This window comes from Cavia porcellus, unplaced genomic scaffold (assembly GCF_034190915.1).
Source record: "Cavia porcellus strain 051 isolate PalLab524CR breed Dunkin Hartley unplaced genomic scaffold, mCavPor4.1 scaffold_81, whole genome shotgun sequence".
Lineage (NCBI taxonomy): Eukaryota > Metazoa > Chordata > Mammalia > Rodentia > Caviidae > Cavia > Cavia porcellus.
The window spans coordinates 949,190-957,670 of NW_026947564.1; the positions used below are offsets into that span (position 1 = coordinate 949,190).

General features: G+C 38.6%; 1 non-coding gene across 1 annotated transcript; it reads right to left on the reverse strand.

Annotated features, from left to right (window-relative positions):
• Positions 1–2,210: 2,210 nt before the first annotated feature.
• Positions 2,211–2,317, reverse strand: LOC134475125 (U6 spliceosomal RNA). Its single transcript, XR_010046095.1, has one exon. It is a non-coding gene; the product is annotated as a U6 spliceosomal RNA (small nuclear RNA).
• Between the last annotated feature and the right edge of the window lie 6,164 nt (positions 2,318–8,481).

An 8,481-nucleotide genomic window follows, 5' to 3' on the forward strand; every position in this document is an offset into this window, starting at 1 on the left:
GTGCCTAATTTTAAAGTAAAGGCTTTCAATTTTTGGCCATTTAGTATGATGCTGGCTGTTGGTTTGTCATAAATGGCCTTTATTATATTGATGTAAAGACCATCTATTCCAATTTTCTGTAAAGTTCTTATCTTGAATAAATGTTGGACCTCATCAAAGTCTTTTTCTGCATCTATAGAAATGATCACGTGATTCTTATTTTTGGCTTTATTGATGTGGTGGATTACATTTATTGATTTGCATATGTTGAACCATCCTTGCATTCCTGGGATGAATCCCACTTGGTCATGGTGTATAATCATCTTGATGGTTTTCTAGATCCTTTTTGCCAATATTATATTGAGGATTTTTGCATCTGTGTTCATTAGGGAGATCGGTCTGTAGTTCTCTTTTTTAGTTGGGTCTTTCTCAGGTTTTGGTACTAGAGTAATATTTGTTTCCAGGAATGACTTAGGAAGGATTGCTTCCCTTTCAATTTCATTGAATAGTTTGAGGAGTGTCAGCAATAGGTCTTTTTTGTATTAATTGTAGAATTCTGCAGTGAATCCATCTGGGCCTGGGCTCTTCTTGGTGGGTAAGGACTTAATTACATTTTCAATTTCATTAACAGAGATTGGGTTATTCAACAGTTTTACATCCTCTTGATCTAGCTTTGGTACTTCATATGCTTCTAAGAATCTGTCTATTTCTTCTGTGTTATCAAACTTTTGAGAGTACAAGTTTTCGAAATAGGTGTTGATGATCTTCTGTATTTCTATTGGGTCTGTAGTGATTTCACATTTTTCATTTCTTATTGCATGAATTTGAGCTTTTTCTTCCCTTTTTTAATAAGGTTGGCTAGTGGCTTATCGATTTTATTTATTCTTTCAAAGAACCAACTCTTTGATTCGTTGATTCTTTGGATTGTTTTCTTAGTCTCTATTGCATTGATTTCTGCTCTGAGTTTTATACTTTCCTTTCTTCTTTTGGCTTTGGGCTTGACTTGCTCTTCTTTTTCTAGCTGTTTGAGGTGTAGCATTGAGTTATTTATTTGTATTCGTTCTGTTTTCCTGATATGGGAACTCAGTGCAATAAATTTTCCTCTCAGGACGGCTTTCATTGCATCCCACAGATTCCGGTAAGTTGTATCTGCATTTTTATTTTCTTTTAGGTATTGTTTAATTTCTTCTTTAATTTCTTCTGTGACCCACTGATTACTCAAGAGTGCGTTATTCAGTTTCCATGTGTTTCCAGGATTTTTGCAGTATCTTTTATCACTAATTTCTAATTTCAGAGCGCTATGATCCGATAACATGCAAGGGATGATTTCAACTCTTTTGCATTTGTTTAAATATGTTCTGTGCTAATATATGGTCTACTTTAGAGAATGATCCATGTACTGCTGAGAATGTGTATTCTGATGTTGTTGGGTGGAACATTCAGTATATGTTATCAAACCCATTTGTTCACAGGTGTGATTCAGTTCTGTTAATTCTTTGCTCATTTTATGTCTGTTTGATCTGTCCCTTGGTGTCAATAGCGTATTAAGGTCTCCTGTTAAAATTTTGTTACTGATAATTTGAGTTTTCATTTCTGTTAATAATTGTCTTATATAACTAGGGGCTCTGGAGTTTGATGCGTATATATTTAAGATAGTTATCTCTTCCTCTTGGAGTTTTTCCCTTACAAGTATGTAGTGACCTTCTTTGTCTTTATGGTCATTGTTGGTTTAAAGTTCACGTTGTCTGCAAACAGAATGGCTACTCCTGCCTTTTTTTTGGATTCCTGCTGCATGAAGAATTGTTTTCCATCCTTTGACTTTCAGTCTGTGAATATCCTTCTGGGTTAGATGGGTTTCCTGTAAACAGCATATGGTTGGATTTTGTTTCTTGATCCATTCTGCTAGTCTGTTGCTTTTGATTGGTGCATTGAGACCATTTACATTAATGGTTATTACTGTTAAATTCTAGTTAATTGTAGGAATGTTATCTCTCTGCTGTTGCATCTTTATCTTTCTGTTCTGTTTAATTATTTGCTTTGCTTAGTGGTTTTTTCCTTTGTGTATCTAAACTGTCTTACAATATTTTTTGTTGGTTTGATGTTCATGAAGTTCTTCAGCTGTTCTTTGTCATGGAAGTATCATATTTCACCATCTATTGTGAATGATAGTTTTGTAGGATATATCAGTCTGGGTTGGAAATCATTTGGCTATAGGATCTGGAATACTTCACAAAAATATGGAACGCTTCATGAATTTGCGTGTCATCCTTGCGCAGGGGCCATGCTAATCTTCTCTGTATCATTCCAATTTTAGTATATGTGCTGCCAAAGCGAGCATGAGAGTTAGTGTTATGGTTAGAGTTAGGTTTAGGGTTAGGGTAAGGGTTAGAGTTAGGTTTAGGGTTAGAGTTAGGTTTAGGGATAGGGATTAGGGTTAGGGTAAGGGTTAGGGTTAAATTTAGGGATAGCATTTGGGTTAGATGGTAGGGTTAGGATTAGGGGTAGGGTTAGGTTTACGGTTAGGGTTAGAGGTTAGGGTTAGTGTTAGGGTTAGGGCTTAAGGGTTAGGGTTAGGTTTGGGTTTAGGTTTATAGTTAAGTTTATGATTAGGCTTAGAATTAGGGTTAGTGTTAGGGTTAGGGTTAGGGATGGGTTAGAGGTTTAATGTCAGGGTTATGGTTAGGGTTAGGGTTAGAGTTTTGGCTTAGAGTTAGTGTTATGTTTAGTGTTTTGATTAGGTTTCGGTTTATGGGTTAGCGTTAGTGTTAGCGTTTGTGTTAAGGCTAGGGTTAGGGTTATGGTTAGGTTTAGGGTTAGGGTTCGGGTTTGGATTAAATGTTAGGATTACGGTTATGGTTATGATTAGGCTTAGAGGATAGGGTTGATCTTAGAGTTAAGGTTAGGTTTAGAGTTAAGGTTATGGTTAGAGATTAGGGTTAGGGTTAGTGTTACTTAAGGGTTAGGTTAGGGTTAGGTTAAGAGGGTTAGGGTTAGGCTAAGAGTTAGGTTTAGGTTAAGGGTTAATGATTAGGTTTAGGTTTAGGGTTAGTGATAGGGTTAGGGTTAGTTAGGGTTTAGCGTAAGGGTTAGGGTGTGTGTTAGGTTTAATAATAGGGTTAACGTTATGTTTAGGGTTAGTGTTAGGGTGAATGTTAGTGTTAGGGTTATGTTTAGTGTTAGGGTTAGAGTTGGCCTTAGAGATTTTGTTTTGGGTTAATGTTAGGTTTAGGGTTAGGAATAGTGTTAGGGTTTGGTTAGGGTTAGGATTAGGGTTAGGGTTAGGGTTAGGGTTAGAGGGTTTGGGTTAGCGTTAGGGTTAGGTTTAGTGTTAGGGTTAGGGTTAGGGTTAGGGATCGTGTTTGGGTTAGGGTTAGGCTTATGTGTTAGGGTTAGGGTTAGTGTTCAGGTTCCTGTTGGGATAGTGTTAGGGTTAGTGTTAATGATAGAGTTATGTTTTGCGTTTGTGTTAGAGTTGGGCTCAAAGATTTTGGTTTGGATTAATGTTAGTTTTACTGTTGGGGTTAGGGGTTGGGGTTAGTAATAGTGATAGGGTTTGGTTAGGGTTAGGGTTAAGGTTAGGATTAGGGTTAGGGTTAGAGGGTTAGGGTTAGCGTTAGGTTTAGGTTTATTGTTAGGGTTAGGTTTATGTTTAGGGTTAGGTTTAGGGTTAGGCTTAGTGGGCTAGGGTTAGGTTTATGTTTAGGGTTTGGTTTAGTGTAAGAGTTATGTTGGGTTAGGGTTAGGTTACTGTTAGTGTTGGGTTTAGGGTTAGTGTTAGGGTTCTGGTTTGAGTTTAGGGTAAGATTTGGTTAGGTTTAGGGTTTGGTTTATGGTTAGGTTTTAGGTTATGGTTAGGTTTAGGGTTATAGTTAGGGTTACTTTTAGGGTTCAGGTTAGAGGTTAGTGTTAGGGTTATTGTTAGGGTTAGAGGTTAGATTTAGGGTTAGAGTTTTGGGATAGAGCTGGGTTAGGGTTAGGGTTAGGGTTAAGGTTAGGGGGTTAGGATTAGGGTTATGGTTAGTGTTAGAGTTCGGTTCAGAGGTTAGTGTTAGGGTTACATTTAGGGTTAGAAGGTAAGGTTGGAGTTAGGTTTAAGTTTAGGGTTATGTTTAGGTTTAGAGTTAAGGTTACAGTTAGTGTTAGAGATTTGGGTTAGGGTTAGGGTTAGTGTTAGTTTTAGTTTAAAGGGCATGTTTAGGTTTAAGGATATGGTTAGTGTTAGTCTTAGGGTTATGGTTAGAGGTTAGCGTTAGGTTTAGGGTTAGAGATTGGGGTTGGGTTAGTGTTAGGGTAAGGCTTAGAGGTTAGGGTTAGGGTTAGGGTTAGGGTTAGGGTTGAAGCTTAGGTTTAGGGTTAGGCTTACAGTTAGGGTTAGAAGTTGGTTTAGTGTTAGGGCTAGTTTTAGGGTAAGTTTTAGGGTTAGGTTTTTGCTTAGGTTCAGGGTTTAGGTGTTAGGGATAGAGTTAAGCTTATGGTTATCGTTAGTGTTAGGTTTACGGTTAGGGTTATGGTTAGGGTTAGGTTTAGGCTTAGGGTTAGGGTTAGTGTTAGGGTTAAGGTTAGGGTTAGGGTTATGCTAGGGTTAGCGTTAGTAGTAGGATTAGGTATTACAGTCAGTGTTTTGTTTAGTTTAAGGGGTAGGGTTAGGGTTAGGTTTAGGGTTAGTGTTACAGTTATACTTTAAGGCTAGGGTTAAGGTTAGAGTTAGGGTTAAGGTTAGGTTAGGGTTAGGGTTAGGGTTACGGTTTAAACTTAGGTTTAGTGTTATGTTTATGGTTATGGTTAGGGTTAGGGTTAGTGTTAGTGTTAGTGTTAAAGCTAGGGTTAGGTGTTAGGTGTTATGGAGAGTGTTAGGGTTAGGCTTTGGGTTACGGTTTGGTTTAGGGTTACGATTAGGTTTAGGCTTAAGGTTATGGTTAGTTTTAGGGTTAGGTTTAGGTTTAGATTTAGGGTTATCGTTAGTGTTTAGGGGTACTGTTTAGGGTAAGGGTTCGTTTAGGGTTAGATTAATAGTTAGGGTTAGGTCGAGGATTAGGTTTAGTGTTAGGGTTAGGGCTAGAAGTTAGGTTTAGGTTTAGGGTTAGGGTTAGGGTTAGGGTTAGGGTTAGGGTTAGAGGTTAGTGTTAGTTTTAGGGTTAGGGTTAGGTTTAGTGTTGGGCTTAGGGGTTAGTTGTTAGGGAGACGGTTATGTTTAGGCTTCGTGTTACATTTAGTGTTAGGGTTATGATTAGGGTTAGGGTTAGGTTTAGGGTTTCTTTTATGGTTAGGATTAGGGTTAGCGTCATGGCTAAGGTTCGGTGTTAGGTGTTAGGGATACAGTTAGCGTTAGGGTTGGAGTTAGGATTAGTGTTAGGGTTATCTTTAGGGTTAGGGATAGTGTTTGTTTTAGGCTTAGGGTTATGGTTAGGGATAGGGTTCGGGTTAAGCTTAGGTTTAGGTTTAGGGTTATTGTTAGTGTTAAGGTTAGGTTGAGGTTTAGGTTTAGGGTTAGTTTTAGGGTTAGGGTTAGTGTTAGTGTTAGGTTTTGGGTCAGAGTTAGGGTTAGGGTTAGAGTTTAGTGTTAGGTTTAGGGTTTGGCTTAGTGTTAGGGTTAGGGTTAGGTTTAGGGTTAGATAATAGGGTTAGGGTTAGGGTTAGGTTTAGGGTTGGAGTTAGGGTTAGAGTTAGTTTTATGATTAGAATTTAGGGTTAGAGTTATGGTTAGGGTTTGTTATTATGGTCAGGTTTAGGTTTAGCTTTATAGTTAGGATTATGGTTAGGGATTAAGGTTAGGTTAGGTTTTGGTTTAGGTTATGGTGAGGGTTAGGGTTAGGTTTTGGGTTAGGGTTAGGGTTAGGGTTAGAGTTTAGGGTCAGGGTTATGGTTAGTGTTCGTGTTAGGGTTAGGGTTAGGTGTAGCATAAGAATTTAGATTTAGAATTACCTTTAGGGTTAGTATTGGCTTAGGCTTATGGTAGGATTATGGTTAGTGTTAGGATTAGGGTTAGAAGTTAGGATTAGGGGTAGGGTAAGGTTTATGATGACTGGTAGGGTTGGGTTGAGTGTTAGGTATTAGGTGTTAGTGAGAGGGATATGTTTAGGCTTTGGGTTACGGTTAGTGTTAGCATTAAGATTAGGTTTAGGATTAGGGTTAAGGTTAGTGTTAGGGTTAGGGTTACGTTTACAGTTAGTTTCATGGTTAGGTTTAGGGTTAGGGGTTAGGTGTTAGGGAATGGTTTAGGGTTAGGGTTAGTGTCAGATTTTATGGTTAGTGTTAGGGTTAGGGTTAGTATTATGGTTAGAGATATGGGTTAGTGTTAGGATTATGATTAGGGTTAGGGTTATGCTAGAGTTAGGGCTAGTGTTAGGGTTAGGTATTACAGTCAATGTTAGGGTTAGTTTAAGTGTTAGGTTTAGGGAGTAATGTTAGGTTTAGTGTTATGTTTATGGTTACGGTTAGGTTTAGGATTCAGTTTTGGGTTAGCATTAGAAGTTATGGTTAGTGTTAGTGTTAGGGTTAGGGTTAGTTTTAGTGTTCATTTTACAGTTAGGTTTAGTGTTAGGGTTGGGGTTAGGTGTTAGGGATAGGGTTAGGGTTAGGTTTTCCGTTAGGTTTATGGTTAGGAATTGTGTTAGGTTTAGGGTTATGGTTACGGTCAGGGTTACGGTTAGGGTTAGGGTTAGGGTTAGGTTTAGGGATAGGGTTAGTGTTAGGGTTAGAAGTTGGTTTAGTGTTAGGGTTAGGGTTAGAGTTAGATTTAGGGTTAGTGTTAGATATTAGGGTTAGTGTTAGTATTAGGGTTAGTGTTACAGTTAGAGTTTAGGGTTAGGGTTAAGTTTAGAGTTAGGGTTAAGATTAGGGTTAGGATTATTATTAGCGTTAGGGTTAGTGTTAAAACTTAGATTTAGGTTTGGGTTAGTGTTAGGGTTAGGTTTAGTGTTAGTGTTAGGGTTTGGGTTAGCTGTTAGGTGTTAGGGAGAGGGTTAAGTTTAGGCTTTGTGTTACGGTTAGGTTTAGGGTTACGATTACGTTTAGGCTTAACGTTACAGATAGGTTTAATGATAGGTTTAGTTTTAGAGTTAGGGTTAGGGTTAGTGTTAGGTTTAGGGGTACTGTTTAGTATAACGGTTATGTTTAGGGTTAGGTTTACGGTTACTTTTATGGTTAGGGTTAGGGTTGTTTTAGGGTTCGGTTAACAGTTAGGGTTGGGGTTAGGGTTAGGGTTAGGGTTAGGGTTAGGGTTAGGTTTAGGGTTAGGGTTAGAAGTTAGGTTTAGGGTTAATGTTACCGTTAGGTTTAGGGTTAGGGTTAGTGTTAGAGTTAGGGTTAGGGTTAGAGGTTCATGTTAGTTTTAAAGTTAGGGTTAGGTTTAATGTTGGGGTTAGTGGTTAGGTGTGAGGGAGACTGTTATTGTTAGGCTTCGGGTTATGGTTAGTTTTAGGGTTTCGATTAGGTTTAGGGTTAGGTTTTTACGGTTATGGTTCGGGTTTGTTTTACGGTTAGGGCTAGGGTTAGGGCTGGGGTTAGGTGTTAGGAGTTAGGTATAGAGTTAGCATTAAGTTTGGGGTTAGGATTAGTGTACGGGTTAGGTTTAGGGTTAGGGATAGTGTTAGGTTTAGGTTTAGGGTTAGGGTTATGGATAGGGTTCGTGTTAGGCTTAGGGTTAGGGACTAGTGTTAGGGTTAGGGTTATTGTTATGGTTAGGGTTAGGTTGAGGTTTAGGCTTAGGGTTAGGGTTAGGGTTATGATTAGTGTTAGGGTTAGGTTTTGGGTCAGGGTTAGAATTATGGTTAGAGTTTGGTGTTAGGTTTAGTGTTAGGCTTAGTGTTAGGGTTAGGGTTAGCTTGAGGGTTAGATATTAGGGTTTGGGTTAGGTTTAGGGTTGGAGTTAGGGTTAGAGTTAGTTTTATGATTACAATATAGGGCTAGTGTTAGGGGTAGGGTTAGGTGTTACGGTCAGGTTTAGGGTTAGTTTTAGGGTTAGTGTTAGGGTTATGGTTATGGATAAGGTTAGGTTTTGGTTTAGGGTTATGGTGAGAGTTATGGTTATGTTTTGGGTTAGGGTTAAGTTTAGGGTTAGAGTTTAGGGTTAGGGTTAGTAATAGTGTTTGGGTTAGGGTTAGGTTTAGCGTTAGAATTTAGGGTTAGAATTAAATTTGGGGTTAGGATTAGGCTTATGGTAGGGTTAGGGTTAGGGTTAGGTATTATGGTGAGTGATAAAGTTAGTTTTAGAGTTAGGATAAGGGTGAGAGGTAGGTTTAGGGTTACAGTTTAGGGTTATAATTAGGTTTAGTGTCAGGCTTAGGTTTAGTGTTAGGATGAGGATTAGAATTTAGGGTTAAGGGGAGGGTTAGGGTCATGATTACTGGTAGATTTCGGGTTAGTGTTTGGGTTAGGGTTACGTGTTATATGTTAGGGAGAGGGTTATGGTTAGGGTTCGGAATACGGTTAGTGTTAGCATTACTATTAGCTTTAGGGTTAGGGTTAGGTTTAGATTTAGGGTTAGGATTCAGATTAGTTTCA